The sequence below is a fragment of the Phacochoerus africanus genome, chromosome 11 (genome assembly GCF_016906955.1).
Source record: "Phacochoerus africanus isolate WHEZ1 chromosome 11, ROS_Pafr_v1, whole genome shotgun sequence".
NCBI lineage: Eukaryota > Metazoa > Chordata > Mammalia > Artiodactyla > Suidae > Phacochoerus > Phacochoerus africanus.
This window is the reverse complement of record NC_062554.1, coordinates 64,708,679-64,722,531: the sequence shown is the minus strand read 5'-3', so window position 1 is coordinate 64,722,531 and position 13,853 is coordinate 64,708,679. Positions and strand designations below refer to the sequence as shown.

Sequence of the window (13,853 nt, the reverse complement as noted above, 5' to 3'; positions counted from 1 at the left end):
GTTGAAATGCACTGTTGCAGGCACGTTCTGGATGATGGGGCTGTAGTGATGCGGACGCAGAGGCTGCTGGAAAAGGGTTCTTGGGTTCTTGGGCTGTTAGAGAGTTCTTTAGCTGAAAGAGATCTTCAAGTCCTATTCATTCTCGTTTGGGAAAGGCCTAGAATTCCCCAAAGATCCAGAAGTCTGGGGGAGGAGAAAAGAGGGCTGGAAAGAGGATGCCATGTGCTGACTCCCGCCCGGGGCGCTCCAGAGCACTGGTGAAGGGAGGGGTCACCTCCCAGGCCACCTCCCTGATGGCCCTTCCAGGTTGACACACACCCGTCCCAGGCTCAGGGAGCCTCATTCCCACAGGACAGCTGCTTCTGGACCACGGCTCTGGGCTCTGTGCCAGGCAGACTCTGGCTTTCAACCCAGTCGATGCTGGAGTGTGAGGAACTAAAGACAGGACAGGTGCTGCATGTCAATGACAGGAGGGAGGTGGAAATCGCTCCCGGCTCTGTTGGTCTGTGTGGACACCGACCCAGCCTGCCGAGAGCCTGCTAGAGAGAGAGAGAGAGAAAGAGACTACGTGGGTGTCCACACTCGGAACAGGGGCAGGCATCTGAGTGTCCGGGTCTGGTCAGGAGCTTTCAGGCTCGGTGAAAATGAAAGAGGCACGTATGTTTATGTGTACGTGAGTCTGTTTGTGGCATGGGTGTTTGAGTGCGTGTTATGTGCTGTGAGAATGGTGGGTGGGTGTGAATGTGCGTGCGAGCTATATACATCCAAGATGTAAATTGATAGCAATGAGGCTGACGCCATAAGCCACAGACAAAAATTTTGTAGAGGAATGCTTCCAGCATGACCCTGTATGTGTTATGTGTATGTGTGGTTTGGGCATATATATTTGGTTTAGTGCCCTGTGTGCTTAAAAATGTGTGCAAACAGATGAATGAGTGTCGCATGCACTTGTACACGAGGCTCTCTTTGGGAGTGCCAGGTGTGTTCTATTTGTATCTGTGTCATATGTGTATGTGTAAGTGTGTGTGCTTCTGGCCAGGGCTGGGGACAGCATAATAGTGTGGGACAATGACAGATTCCCATTTTCCCAAAGGCTCACGTTCTCTCTCCCACAGTCTGTTACAATTTATCCACCCCTAGTGAAATCTTTTTTTTTTCTTCTTCTTCTTTTGTTTTTTGAGGGCCGCACCCATGGCCTATGGAGGTTCCCAGGCTAGGGGTCTAATCGGAGCTGTTGCTGCCAGCCTACGCCACAGCCACAGCAACTCGGGATCCGAGCTGCGTCTGCAATCTACACCACAGCTCACGGCAACGTCAGATCCACTGAGCGAGGCCAGGGATCGAACCCGAAACCTCATGGTTCCTAGTCGGATTCATTTCTGCTGTGCCACTACGGGAACTCCACTAAGTGAAATCTTAAAGGTCTGGAGCAATCACATAAGGCTTTGACCCCCAGCCCTGGATCCACTTGCTGCTCACACCCAAGCCACCCAGAGACACCTCCCTGATAGGTCCCACCTCCAGGAAGAGCCTCTGACTCAATGGCTGGACAATAGAGTCTTTCTTAGCTTCCCCTTAAAGAGCAGGGCCTGCAGCTGAACCTGAACAGTCTACACTGCCTCTGCTCTGCCATGCTTTATTGCAAATGTCCCAGTTTCCCGCCCAGGACCTGGAGGGGCTGGTGGGAAGGCTCAGATAATTTCCTCACTACCTTGTCATCTCTGAAAGCTGCTTACTCTAACAGGCCCCCTCTGCTCTGGGGCTGACATTCCTTCTCCACTCATTTCTCTTTGCTTTTGTCTAATGAGGAACAGGAGGCTGCTGAAACTGACAATAGAATTACCTGGGACGCTGGGTCCTGTCAATCTCCATTAGGAACCCAGGGAGGGAATAGTGAAAGCGCGGGGACACCTTGGTGCTGTTACAGCAACAGGGCTCACTCTGAGAGCAAACAAAAGCAAACAAAACCACCCCTCTCTTGGAGGCTCGGCCTGAGCCAATGGGTCAACCTGGCTTCCAGCCCAGGCTGCAGAGTCCACCTCCCCTGGCCATGCCCACAAACCAGAACCTGAGAAATATGCCTCCCTGCTGGGGGTCCTCAGACCTCAGGGAGGCTCATTCTTCCCTGAAGGATCTGCCTGAGGTTGACTCAACAAACTTGTCCCACCTCAATGACTTGTGGGAAGTCCAAAGCCTTTCTATAATTTCCTGGGCGATTTATCTCCTTTTGACCACCTCTGGATTCCAGCCGCTGATGGATTATTTGATACATGCACCAGCCCTCTGATCCTTCCACCATCCGTTTCCAGTCCTCACCTGTGCTATTGTGATTTATTATAAGAAATATACATTTGGTCTTTATTTCTGGCACCGAGCTCCTAAACCCTTGGAATTGTCTAAGTGATGAGAATGATAAAGGCGTCTTGATATTCATAAACAAATGCCTTTTTTTTTTTGTCTTTGTTGTTGTTGTTGCTATTTCTTGGGCCGCTCCCGCTGCATATGGAGGTTCCCAGGCTAGGGGTTGAATCGGAGCTGTAGCCACCGGCCTACTCCAGAGCCACAGCAACGCGGGATCCGAGCCGCGTCTGCAACCTACACCACAGCTCACGGCAACGCTGGATCGTTAACCCACTGAGCAAGGGCAGAGACCGAACCCGCAACCTCATGGTTCCTAGTCGGATTCGTTAACCACTGCGCCACGACGGGAGCTCCACAAATGCCTTTTAATCACAGCTGAGTTCGTGTTTATAAGGTGACTTTTGGAAAGCACCTAAGGACGGGGCTGCTTGCAGAGGGAACTAGTCATGTGATTGGAGGGGTGGAATTTCAACCCATTCTCCTGACCTCAAGAAGAGAGAGGAGCTAGAGATGGAACCAACTGCCAATGGCTAATGATTTAATCAACCGTGCCTATGTAATAAAGCCTCAATAAAAACCTAAAAGGATGGGGTTCAGGAGTTCCTGTCATGGTGCAGTGGTTAATGAATCCGACTAGGAACCATGAGGTTTCGAGTTCGATCCCTGGCCTTGCTCAGTGGGTTAAGGATCCAGCGTTGCCGTGAGCTGTGGTGTAGGTCGCAGACACGGCTTGGATCCCGAGTTGCTGTGGCTCTGGCGTGGGCCGGTGGCTACAGCTCCAATTCGACCCCTAGCCTGGAAACTCCATATGCCGCGGGAGCAGCCCTAGAAAAGGCAAAAAATACCAAAAAAAAGAACGAGGTTCAGATAGTTTTTAGGTTGGTGAACACACAGAGGTCCTGGGACACTGGTGTGCTTGCACAGGGCATGGAAGCTTCCCGCATACCTTGCTCTGTGGGATGGAAGAGGAGTCCCTCTTCCAGCTGGGTGTTCATCTGTAACCTTTATCATATCATTTTATAACAATAAGGAAACACTTTTTCTGAGTTCTATGAGCCTCTCTAGCAAATTAATTGAAACTGAGGATGAGGAGGGGGTCGTGGGATCTCCTGAGTTATAGCCAGTCAATCAGAAACACAGGTAATGAGATTTTTGATTGGCATCTGGGGGGGGGGGGGGCATCTTGTGGGACTGAGCCCTTAAACTGTGGGATGAGATGCTGTCTCCAGGTAGAGAGTGTCAGGTTGAGTTAATTTCTTGGTGGTATTGAAAAAAACACACATTGGAATCACTGTCAGAATTGGACCACTGTCTCAGAATTGAAACATTGTGAAATTCCGTCTTTTTCCTCAACTGACTTAAAAGACTAGTCAAGGGTGAGTCTCTTCAATAGTGAACACACATGAGCACAGAAATGAGTTTCAACCTATACCTCACACCTTCTACAAACATTAACTCAGAAATAGTTAAAAATGGATCATAGGGACCATCTTACATATGAATTATATGTAAAACATGAAACTATAAAGCTTCTAGGAGTTCCCGTCGTGGCCCAGTGGTTAACGAATCCGACTAAGAACCACGAGGTTGTGGGTTCGATCCCTGGCCTTGCTCAGTGGGTTAAGGATCCGGCGTTGCTGTGAGCTGTGATGTAGGTCACAGACAGCAGCAGCAACACAGCTCAGATCCCGTGTTGCTGTGGCTGTGGCGTAGGCCGGTGGCTACAGCTCTGATTGGACCCCTAGCCTGGGAACCTTCATATGCCGCGAGTGCGGCCTTAGAAAAAAGACAAAAAGACAAAAACAAAAACAAAAACAAAAACCTATAAAACTTCTAGAAGAAGTTGTGACCCTGACTAGGGAAGGAGTTTTTTGATATAATACCAAAAGCATGATCCATAGAAGAAATATATGATAAATTAGATATTGTCAAAATTAAAATCCTCTCTTCTGCCAATGATATTGTTACTAGAATAGAAATATAAGCCACAGTGGGGAGAAAGTCTTTGCAAATCATATTTTTTGACAAAGGATTTGTATCCAGAATATAGAAAGAATTTTCAAAATTCAACAATAAAAAATTATACCTAACAATAAATACTACCAAGCACTGATGAGTTTGTAGACTAAAAGGAATGCTCATATATCGCCAGTGTTTCGGCCACTTTGGAAAGCAGTTTGGTGGTTTTATATAAAGTTAAGCATATACCGGAGTTCCCGTCGTGGGTCAGTGGAAACGAATCTGACTAGTATCTATGAGGACTCAAGTTCAATCCCTGGCCTCGCTCAGTGGGTTAAGGATCAGGCATTGCTGTGAGCTGTGGTGTAGGTCACGGATGCAGCTCTGATCTGGTGTTGCTGTGGCTGTGGCATAGGCCAGCAGCTGCAGCTTCAATTCCACCCCTAGCCTGGGAACTTCCATATGCTTGAGTGCAGCCCTAAAAAGACAAAAAAAAAAAAAAGTTAAACATATACCCACCATTGTGACCCTACAATCCCATTTTTCTCGGCTTAAAATAAATGGAAATATGTTTACACAAAGTTTACAGCAGCTTTATTCAACATCACCAAACCCTGGAACCACCCAAATAGTCTTTAATTGGCAAATGGACAAACTATAGTTCTTCCAGATTGTGGAGTCCTACTGGGCCATGAAAAGGAACACACTGGAGTTGACATATGACGTGAATCAGTCTTAAATATATTTTGCTAAATGAAAGAAGTCAGATCCAAAAGGCTCCATATTACATGATTCCGCTTCTATGACATTCTGGAAGCGGTATAACTATAGGGCCAGAAAAGAAATCAGTGGTTCCCAGGGCTAGTGCTGGGGAGAGGGACTGACCATGTCAGGGCGGGACAGGGCATTTCACGCATATATCATGTCTGTGGTGGTGGATACACACCTCTATGCATTTGTTGAGACCACAAAAAGCAAACGTTACTATTTGCAAATTATGAAAAAATACCGAATGTTGGGGGAACTCAAAACGGAATACACTAAGAAATAAACACATCGTCTATAAATGAACCATGCACCTACCCTGAAGAAAGAACTAACCTGAGTCACTTTGGGACACAGTTTTGACTGGAAAGGGTAAAACAAAAGACGAAAAGGACAGGTATTGTTCTCCCGTCCGGAAATCTGCTTCTCCCAGTGCTCTGCCTTAGCAGTGTGCGCATACGGTGGCTTAACAACTAAATACAGTCACTGCTTGGTATCCACAGCAGTTCTGGTCTATAAATCACTGTGAACACTAAATTAGCCCATCCCCAAACAGTGCTCCTGGGGAAATCCTGGGTTAGCTTCCCGTGAGCCTCTGGTCACAACAGTTTTGTCACTCAGTCAACACATAACTTTTATGTGTGTCTGATTAAAGACACCTTAGTAATATAAATTGTTGCTTCATTAACCATGAGCTCAGGTCAACGGCATCATAACTCACGCCTAAAGAAGCTCATCCAACACCCGCGTTTTCCCCATGAGGCACGTCGCAGCTTTCCCCGAGCAGTGATACCAGACGGTACTTCAGCACTGTGCTCGGGGACCATTTTAAACAGCGACATCATCCACCAAAAGCACAAAGATGGGGAAAATGTGGCACTAAATAGACCATGAAAAGGACGCTTGTTTACAGTAAGAGAGCTAAAGCAAGAAGGCAGAGGGTCGCCTCATTTGACCTCGGCTGGGAACTCATACCTTTGGCACCTCAAATCTTTCCCCACTTTGCGCATGTCTGTGGACCACCCACGAAACACCCTGAGTGTTGATGTTGAGGTGACAAATCAATTTTAGTGAGTAGGTGAATTCGCAAATACAGAATCCGCAATAAGAGGGATCAGCTGTCTATTGCAGGTGATGAGAGCCAGACAAGGGGGCCAAGGTATGCACCCGACAGTCTCCCTGAGGTCAGTTATGTCTTCAGAGTGCGCCAAACTTTCCTGGAAGGGCCCTCAGAGACGAAGCATCTACCACGCCAACGACAGAAGAGAAAGCTGAGGTCCGGAGAAGGGGCTTGTCCAGGTCACGGTTAGCTTTGTCCCATCTCCATTTCCCATCATGGCATTTTAATGCCTCCTTTCATAGCTCTGCATCTGAGGCCCTGAGCATCCTAAAAGTGGGAGATGCCGGGGGTGGGGAATAGGATGCTTGAAATCCAGGCTTGGGTTTACCCAGACCTGTCACTCTCCTATACCACCAATCTGCCAGAAAGAACTTGGAAATAGCCAAAGCCTGGGGCTCAGCCTCAGACCTCCCAGAATTCCCTTCCTTTCTGTCAGCCCTGGCTGCCTAGGTGATCTCATCCATTCTCATTACTCTAAGCACCATCTATATGCAAATTTGTATCTCCAGCCCAGACCTCTTCCCCTGAACTCATCTCCAGTTTCCAACTGCCTTCACATGGCTGCCTGGATATTTAACAGGCATTTCAAAACGAACATCTCCAAAACAGAACTTTCATTTCCTTCCTACTCCTTCCCAACTCAGCAACCTGTAGCTCCGATTGCTCAGGCTAAAACCTCAGGCATCCTCCTTTCTCTCATATCCCATGTCCTACCCAGCAACCAATCTATTGGCTGCAAGCATTTCCTGCCACCCCATGGCTACCGCCTAGGCCCTCTGAATGCTGCATTTGCCTCCTGAACAGGCTCCCCTGCTTCTTCTTCTTCTTCTTTTTTTTTTCAGCATCCAATATCTTTTTTTTTTTTTTTGTCTTTTCTAGGGCTGCTCCTGCGGCATATGGAGTTTCCAGGCTAGGGGTCGAATCGGAGCTGTAGCCACCGGCCTACACCAGAGCCACAGCAACTCGGGGTCCAAGCCATGTCTGTGACCTACACCACAGCTCACAGCAACGCTGGATCGTTAACCCACTGAGCAAGGCCAGGGATTGAACCTGCAACCTCATGGTTCCTAGTGGGATTTGTTAACCACTGCGCCAAGATGGGAACTCCCCAACATCTTTTTAATAACAAGGCAGACTCTGGGATTATTTTTTGTAGCTATGGCTGGTACATTGGTCTCTGGTGCGCTTGGTCTTCCGGCCCTGGGAGTGTACATAGGGTTTGGTGTGGTTGTGTGGGGTTTCTGAGGCCTTGCTGAAATGCCTGTAGACCTCTCAGCCCTTGCGAGGACCAGAGAGGAGGACCATGCCCCCGCCCTTGTGGGAGTCCAGGGCCAGCTGGTTGAAGATGAGGATCTTGCCTTGGAAATGAGGCTCCAGGCATGGCTGCTCCCTGGCAGAGCACATGCCTTCAGTTTAGGCACATCCTGGACCTGCACGTCATCGGTTATAGCTCCTAAAACCAGAGCAGTCTTGTCTTCCCGGCTGGGAAATTCCATCTTCTGCATCATCCTGGAAATTGACAGGGGTGGCCGGGCTGTATAACCCATGAACAGCCTCTTCAGCACAACGTGAGAGCCGGTGGCGTTGGTTCATCTGGCCAGAAACCTGTACACCTTACCCAACAGCCTCAGGGAGATGTCCTAGCTCTCAGGCTCCTTGCGTGGAACCTTTCGTTCCTTGTTGTGGCGGATGCCAACTCCCACGATGGTACCTAGAGGGGGTCCCTGCTTCTAATCTTGCCACATCCATTCTGCCCGACAGCAACTGGGATTGTCCTTATGGAAAGCCTTGTGACATCACCGCTCTTCCCAAAACCCTCTGATGGCCTCTCTCTCACTCAGCGTAAAATCAGGATCCAGAGGGAGTTGCCACTGTGGCACAGTGGGGTAAGAACCTGGCTAGTATCCATGAGGATGCGGGTTCCATCCCTGGCCTCTCTCAGTGGGTAAAGGATCTGGCATTGCCACAAGCTGAGAGTTAGCAGCTGTGGCTCTGATTTGACCCCTAGCCCAGGACCTTCCATATGCTGCTTATATGTGCATGCGTGCGTGTGCGCGAACGCGCGCGCGCACACACACACACACATCAGAACAAAGATGATGCCCAAGGCCTGCAGGGCTCTGATCTCTCTGCCCCTCTCTCCTTGCATCCTGGCTCCAGTCCCGAGGCTCCCTGCTGCTCCAAGAACATCCAGGTGTACCTCAGTGGGGTCAGTTCCCCGGGGAAAGTGCCCCAGAGAGCAGGTTTGCAGGGCTTCAACACTTTGACACTTGTCTGGATCTGGACAAGCAGTTCTGGGTTGAAAAACCTCCGCAGGCTGGAGGGGAGTCCTTTAGTTCTCAGGTCGGCCATCCCTCCTGTCCTGCCACCCACTAGCGCTCCTCAGTTTCTCACACGCTTTTCCCCTTCAAGGTGGATTTTCATCTCCTCTCCCCATCTTTGGAAAGTGTCCCTGATCACTGGAGAATCCAATTACCACTCCTTCTAAGGGAGTTCTTAGTCTCTGTTATGCAAATGTGGCTATGATTGTGCCAGGCAGGTTTTGTTGCCCTTTTATCTTTCCTCCAAGTGTCTCCCCTTTAAAACTGGAGTTACAATTCTCTTTATTTTTTATTGTGAAAGCCCCTGAGGTCCCCAGCTCCCCAACCATGGAAATCGCCTTGATTACCCACTCTGGATCCCAGGAGCCACAATAGGTCTGCCTCGGGGCAAACAGAAGGAAAAATAAACAGCGTTTAGTGGAATTTATTTTATTTCTTTGGAGATGCAAATCAGAAGATTCCTGATGAGCTCTGGGAGCCTCAGTGTGGAGCAGGAGGAAGTTGGCTGTGGGAGCAGAGACTTGGGGAAAACAGACCTCTCTGCAGCCGCAGGGGCTGCGCTGATTCTTTGTAGGGCGAGGGCGGGGCTGGGGGAAGCGGGGAGCAGCGCAAAACTCCACAGTGTTACATTTGCTATTTTGTCTTATTGAACCTCTCCGGGCCTTCTCTGAGTAGAGGCTGTTGGGAAACTCTGATCCATTTCAGCTTTGAAATGGTCCACTGGCAGCCTTGGCTGCAGAATGAGTGCTTCCTGGGTCCCTCGGAGGGGTGAGCGCACTGCCTCTGGGATGGTCCAGGGGGACCACTTCCTCAACTGCCATCTCCTGGTGACCCTTGGCTTCCCCAAAGTGGGCAGAGCAGGGAGCAGGGAGATTCTCTCTGAGGTTCTGTTTGTTCGTTCATTGACTCATTCAACAAACACATTGAGTGCCTACTCTGTGCCAGGCAATATTCCAAGTGCCGGGAATACAGCAGTGCACGATTTAGATATGAGCTTCCAGTCCAATGAAGAGAGATAGACAAAACACAAATAGGTGGCTGTGTTACAGCAGGTGGCAATGAGTATGAAGAAGAGAATCCAGGATGGGAGTTCCCTGGTGGACTAGAGGTTAAAGGATCCAGCGCTATCATTGCTATAGCTCTGGTCACTGCTGTGGTGCAGGTTTGATCCCTGGCCTGGGAGCTTCTGCATGCTGCAGGCTTGGGAAAGAAAGAAGAAAGAAAGGAAGGAAGAAAGAAAGAAAGGATGGAGAGGATAGAAAGTGATGGGGATACGGGGGAGATACACCTTGGAAAAATGTAGTCAGGAAAGAACTCTGATAAAGGGACATTTGAGCAGAGCATTTTGCAAAGAGTTAGGCTGGAGGTCCAGGTCTGACTCCACCTGGCCACCAGAGCTTCTTCTGCTTGTTGGGACCCAGGGGCAAACAAAAACGTGTTGAAGATCCACAATCCTGCATGGGTGGAGCTCAGACGCTACCCTAACCGGCTGCCCAACTTCGTGCAAGACCAATTCCCAGTAATTCACCTGTTAAACAGGACCGAGAGGGCTCCTTGGTGATTGAATGAGATAGCATGCAAGCGTGTGTGGAGTTTAAACCCATGGGCAGTATGCTCATTCAAAAGGCACCTTCCCAGAGTTCCCTGGTGGCCTAGCAGTTAAGGATCCGGCATTGTCACTGCTCTGGCATGGGTTGGATTTCTGGACCGGAATATCCACATGCTGAAGGTGCGGCTAAAATAAATAAATAAAGACACCTTTCTGGTGTGGGTCTTACAGAGACTGCGTTGCTTCTGGTCAGGCACAAAGTTGACCCTTTTCAGGACAAGGGCGCTTTCAAGGTGAGAAGGCAGTTAATCCTGGAGATCTAGGGGGTCCATAGCCATGCGGATGGGGCAGGTGACTGCAGGTTAGAGTAACTGAAGACGGAGGAGCTGGAAGGGCTGAGGGTGTCAGACAATGCAGTCAAGCTCTCACACTTTCTCTCCTTGAGGCCCAGTCCTCACTCTCTGCTCTCAAGAAAGCATAACATCATATGGGTCACCTTGAATGCAATATTTGTGCATGCATAAAAATCCTGTGCGAATGTGGATCTTTTGTTATTAGTTAACACATAATGGGTGTTATACCTCCCACTGCCTGAGCTATGATGCTCCTTGATGACAGGGACCAGATTTTTATTATTTTACTATCACTTTTAATTCCTGGCACTTTGGTGCATAGTGGGTGATCAGGAAATGTTTAATGAATGACTAACCAGTTTTGACGCTCCCTTCTTCCCCACTGCTGTGGCTTCCGCCATAAGGCAGAAGACTCCTTGAAGCCAGACAATTTACAGCTATAACTGGCATGACTCAGCAAAGGATTAAGGGACTTTGGGGACATAATCCTCCATAGGTGACTTCTGGGCAGTGTTAGAACGTTGGAGCCAATGTCCCAGGTTTGCAAAAAAGAGTGAATTGCAAGAGGTTTCTCTAAAAGAGAGCAGGTTCATCTCATTCTCACCTTTCATCAGGACCCCAACATTATGGCCCAATTGCTGCGATTAGAGAAGGATGAGTAGACAATCATTCTCCTTTTCCGTGTGTGTGTGTGTGTGTGTGTGTGTGTGTGTGTGTGTGTGTGTATTTTCACTTAAGTTGTGGTTCTGGAAGTATTTCTGCAAGTCGAGTATTAGCTGAAGCTAAGAGTTTGTGTTCAGCTGGTTTCCATGGTAACCCATCAGCCTCCTTTGCTTCCCCCTCTCCCCTGTCTCTGTTATGGGGACACTCTGATTCTAAACAGGAGAGCCAAGATTAGCGAAAGAGAGAAGGGACCCTCAGCCACACTGGCCTCAAGGGCTCGAAGACACCACAGCTAAGGAGGCGTTGCTGGAAACCCAAGGTGTCTGCCTGTGGGGCTCAGAGCTGGTGGAGGGACGGACAGGCTCCTTGCTCCAAGGTCACCGCCCCCGGCCCCCAGATTCCTGCTCAGGCCCCACCCCACCCTGACTGCTAGGCTGGTGCTCTAGGCACAGATGTGTCCAGGGACTTAATTACACGCTTGGGATTCAGTTCTCTCCCAGACCAGGTATTAGTTTTTAAAATAGCGGGATGGCAAGTGGTTCAGTGGAAGACAGGAGCTGAGAGAGGCAAAAGAGAGGGAGAATGACAGACAGACAGGGTCAGCAAAAGAGCACGACCGCATTTTTGACCTTTTACTATTTTGCAAAAACAACAGCGTCTAGAGATTCCTGGTGAAGGAAGAGTCAGAGGTTGGACGAGTACTTACTCAAAACATTTAGCCTCAGCCCAAACATTTTTCAATGTGCGGGTCACCCATTTTATAATATAAGGCATATGAACCCATTAAACCTTCCCATTCTCCCTGCATTACATACACACACACACACACACACACACACACACACATATGAAGGTATCACCCCTTTTTGTTAATATTTTCTAATAAAATTACCTTTTTTTTTTGGCCACAGAATGTAGCTGCTTAATGTGGGATCTCAGTTCCCAGACCAGGGATTGATTGCAAGGCGGCAGCCATGAAAGTTCTGAATCCTAACCACTAGACCACAAGGAAACTCCCACAATTACCTTCTTAGAACAAGGGGACACATCCAAAGAATCATAGCCTTGAGGTTCTATTTTAAACTACATAACCATGTGCCAGGCACCACGCTCATGTCAACACATGTATTAATTAACTCATTCCATCCCTACAAAAAGGCATGGCTATCGATGCTTTTGAGCCCTCATTTGACAGAGAGGGAAAGAGAGGCACAGAGAGGTTAAGTAAAGTGTACAAAGTCACACAGCAAGCAAGTGGCAGAGGCAGGATTCAAACTCCAGGTCTGTGCTTATAACTCTCCTAATGAGGCTAGAAAAGAACTTCGAGAACATTGTGTTTAACCATCTCCCTTTACTTGAAAGAAAGTGACTTACCCAAGGTCATACAGCTAGTGAGCAGGAGATGCCACGGGCAAGTGTCCAGATAACTCAGCCACAGCTGCCCCTCCCTGTCTGAAAAAGGTCACCTGGGCCAAAGGTCTTCCCCCCAAGCCCAGCTGCCTCCTGTCCTAAGATTTATAGCCTTGCTCCCTTCCCACCTGAGAAGGTGCCCCTTCTCAGATGCCCCTGTCAGCCCTGCTTCGGTCTCACCCCCCTGGGTGAAGGGGAGGAGGCTCTGCCCAGCAGTCCTGCTAAGAGTGACAGCACCGCCCACCACCCTGTCATCTCTGCCTCGCTCATCCCTGTCAGATGCCTCCCAGCTCCCAGCTGTCTGTCAGCAGCTGCTCGGGGATATAAATAGCCAGCCGTTGGCAGAGGCACATTGGCAGAGAGGGGCGGGGGAGGGGGAGGAGACAGTGGGGGTGGTGACAGGCAGGGAAGAAAGTTGGGGTCTCCTCTGGGCTCTGAGTCGTTCCTCAGAGGGGCTGGTTGAGGCCTGAAAGAAGAGTGGGAATTGAGCTTCAGCACAAGGCAGGGAAGCTGAGGCCTGGAGCTGGCCCAGCTCTGTCAGGCATCCCTCAGGGGCCTGGTACTATCTCATGACTCCAGTGGTCCCCCATCACCTGATTCTTGAGGAAGTATAGGGGGATCCTCTTTCCCCACAATATTTGTGGGGTGTAAGGCTGCTAATACTCTAAAGAGAAGATGGGAAGTTCCCATTGTGGCTCAGTGGTTAACGAACCCAACTAGCACCCATGAGGACACGAGTTCCATCCCTGGCCTCACTCAGTGGGTTAAGGATCCTGCGTTGCCATGAGCTGTGGTGTCGGTCACAGATACAGCTTGGATCCTGCGTTCCTGTGGCTGTGGTGTAGGTTGGCAGCTGTAGCTCTGATTGGGCCCCGAGCCTGGGAACCTCCATATGCCACAGGTGTGGCCCTAAAAAGACAAAAAAAGAGAGAGGGAGAGAAGATGGTTCTGGAGAGGAGAGGGTCCCTGAGGCCTGAGTAAAGCCCTGAGTAAGAGCAGAAGTAAGAAGTAAACTTTGGCAAAATCGAGAGGACAAGAAACGAATGTAAAATTCAACTGACATTTATCAAGCCTCTCCCGTATGCTGGGTGCTCCCGCACACATCACCTCATTTCATTGCCTCCCTAATCCCAGGGGAGGGCATTATCTTTCTTTTACAGATGAGGACGCTGGGGAGTGATAAGGAGACTCAGGGAAATATAGGGCTGCAAGCTCTGGGGGTGCAGCCCTTACATTCCGCTGAGGAGACAAAAGGAAGTTTGTGACAAGTCCAAAAACACACAGCCAGGCAGGGGCAGGGCTGACCGCCCCCAGCAGCTCAGACCAGCTGCCCCCTCTTCCCCAAGATGCAT

At 49.4% G+C, this 13,853-nt stretch overlaps 1 pseudogene; it reads right to left on the bottom strand.

Annotated features, from left to right (window-relative positions):
• Positions 1–435: 435 nt before the first annotated feature.
• On the bottom strand, positions 436–8,557 carry LOC125112149 (ribosomal protein L18-like; annotated as a pseudogene).
• Between the last annotated feature and the right edge of the window lie 5,296 nt (positions 8,558–13,853).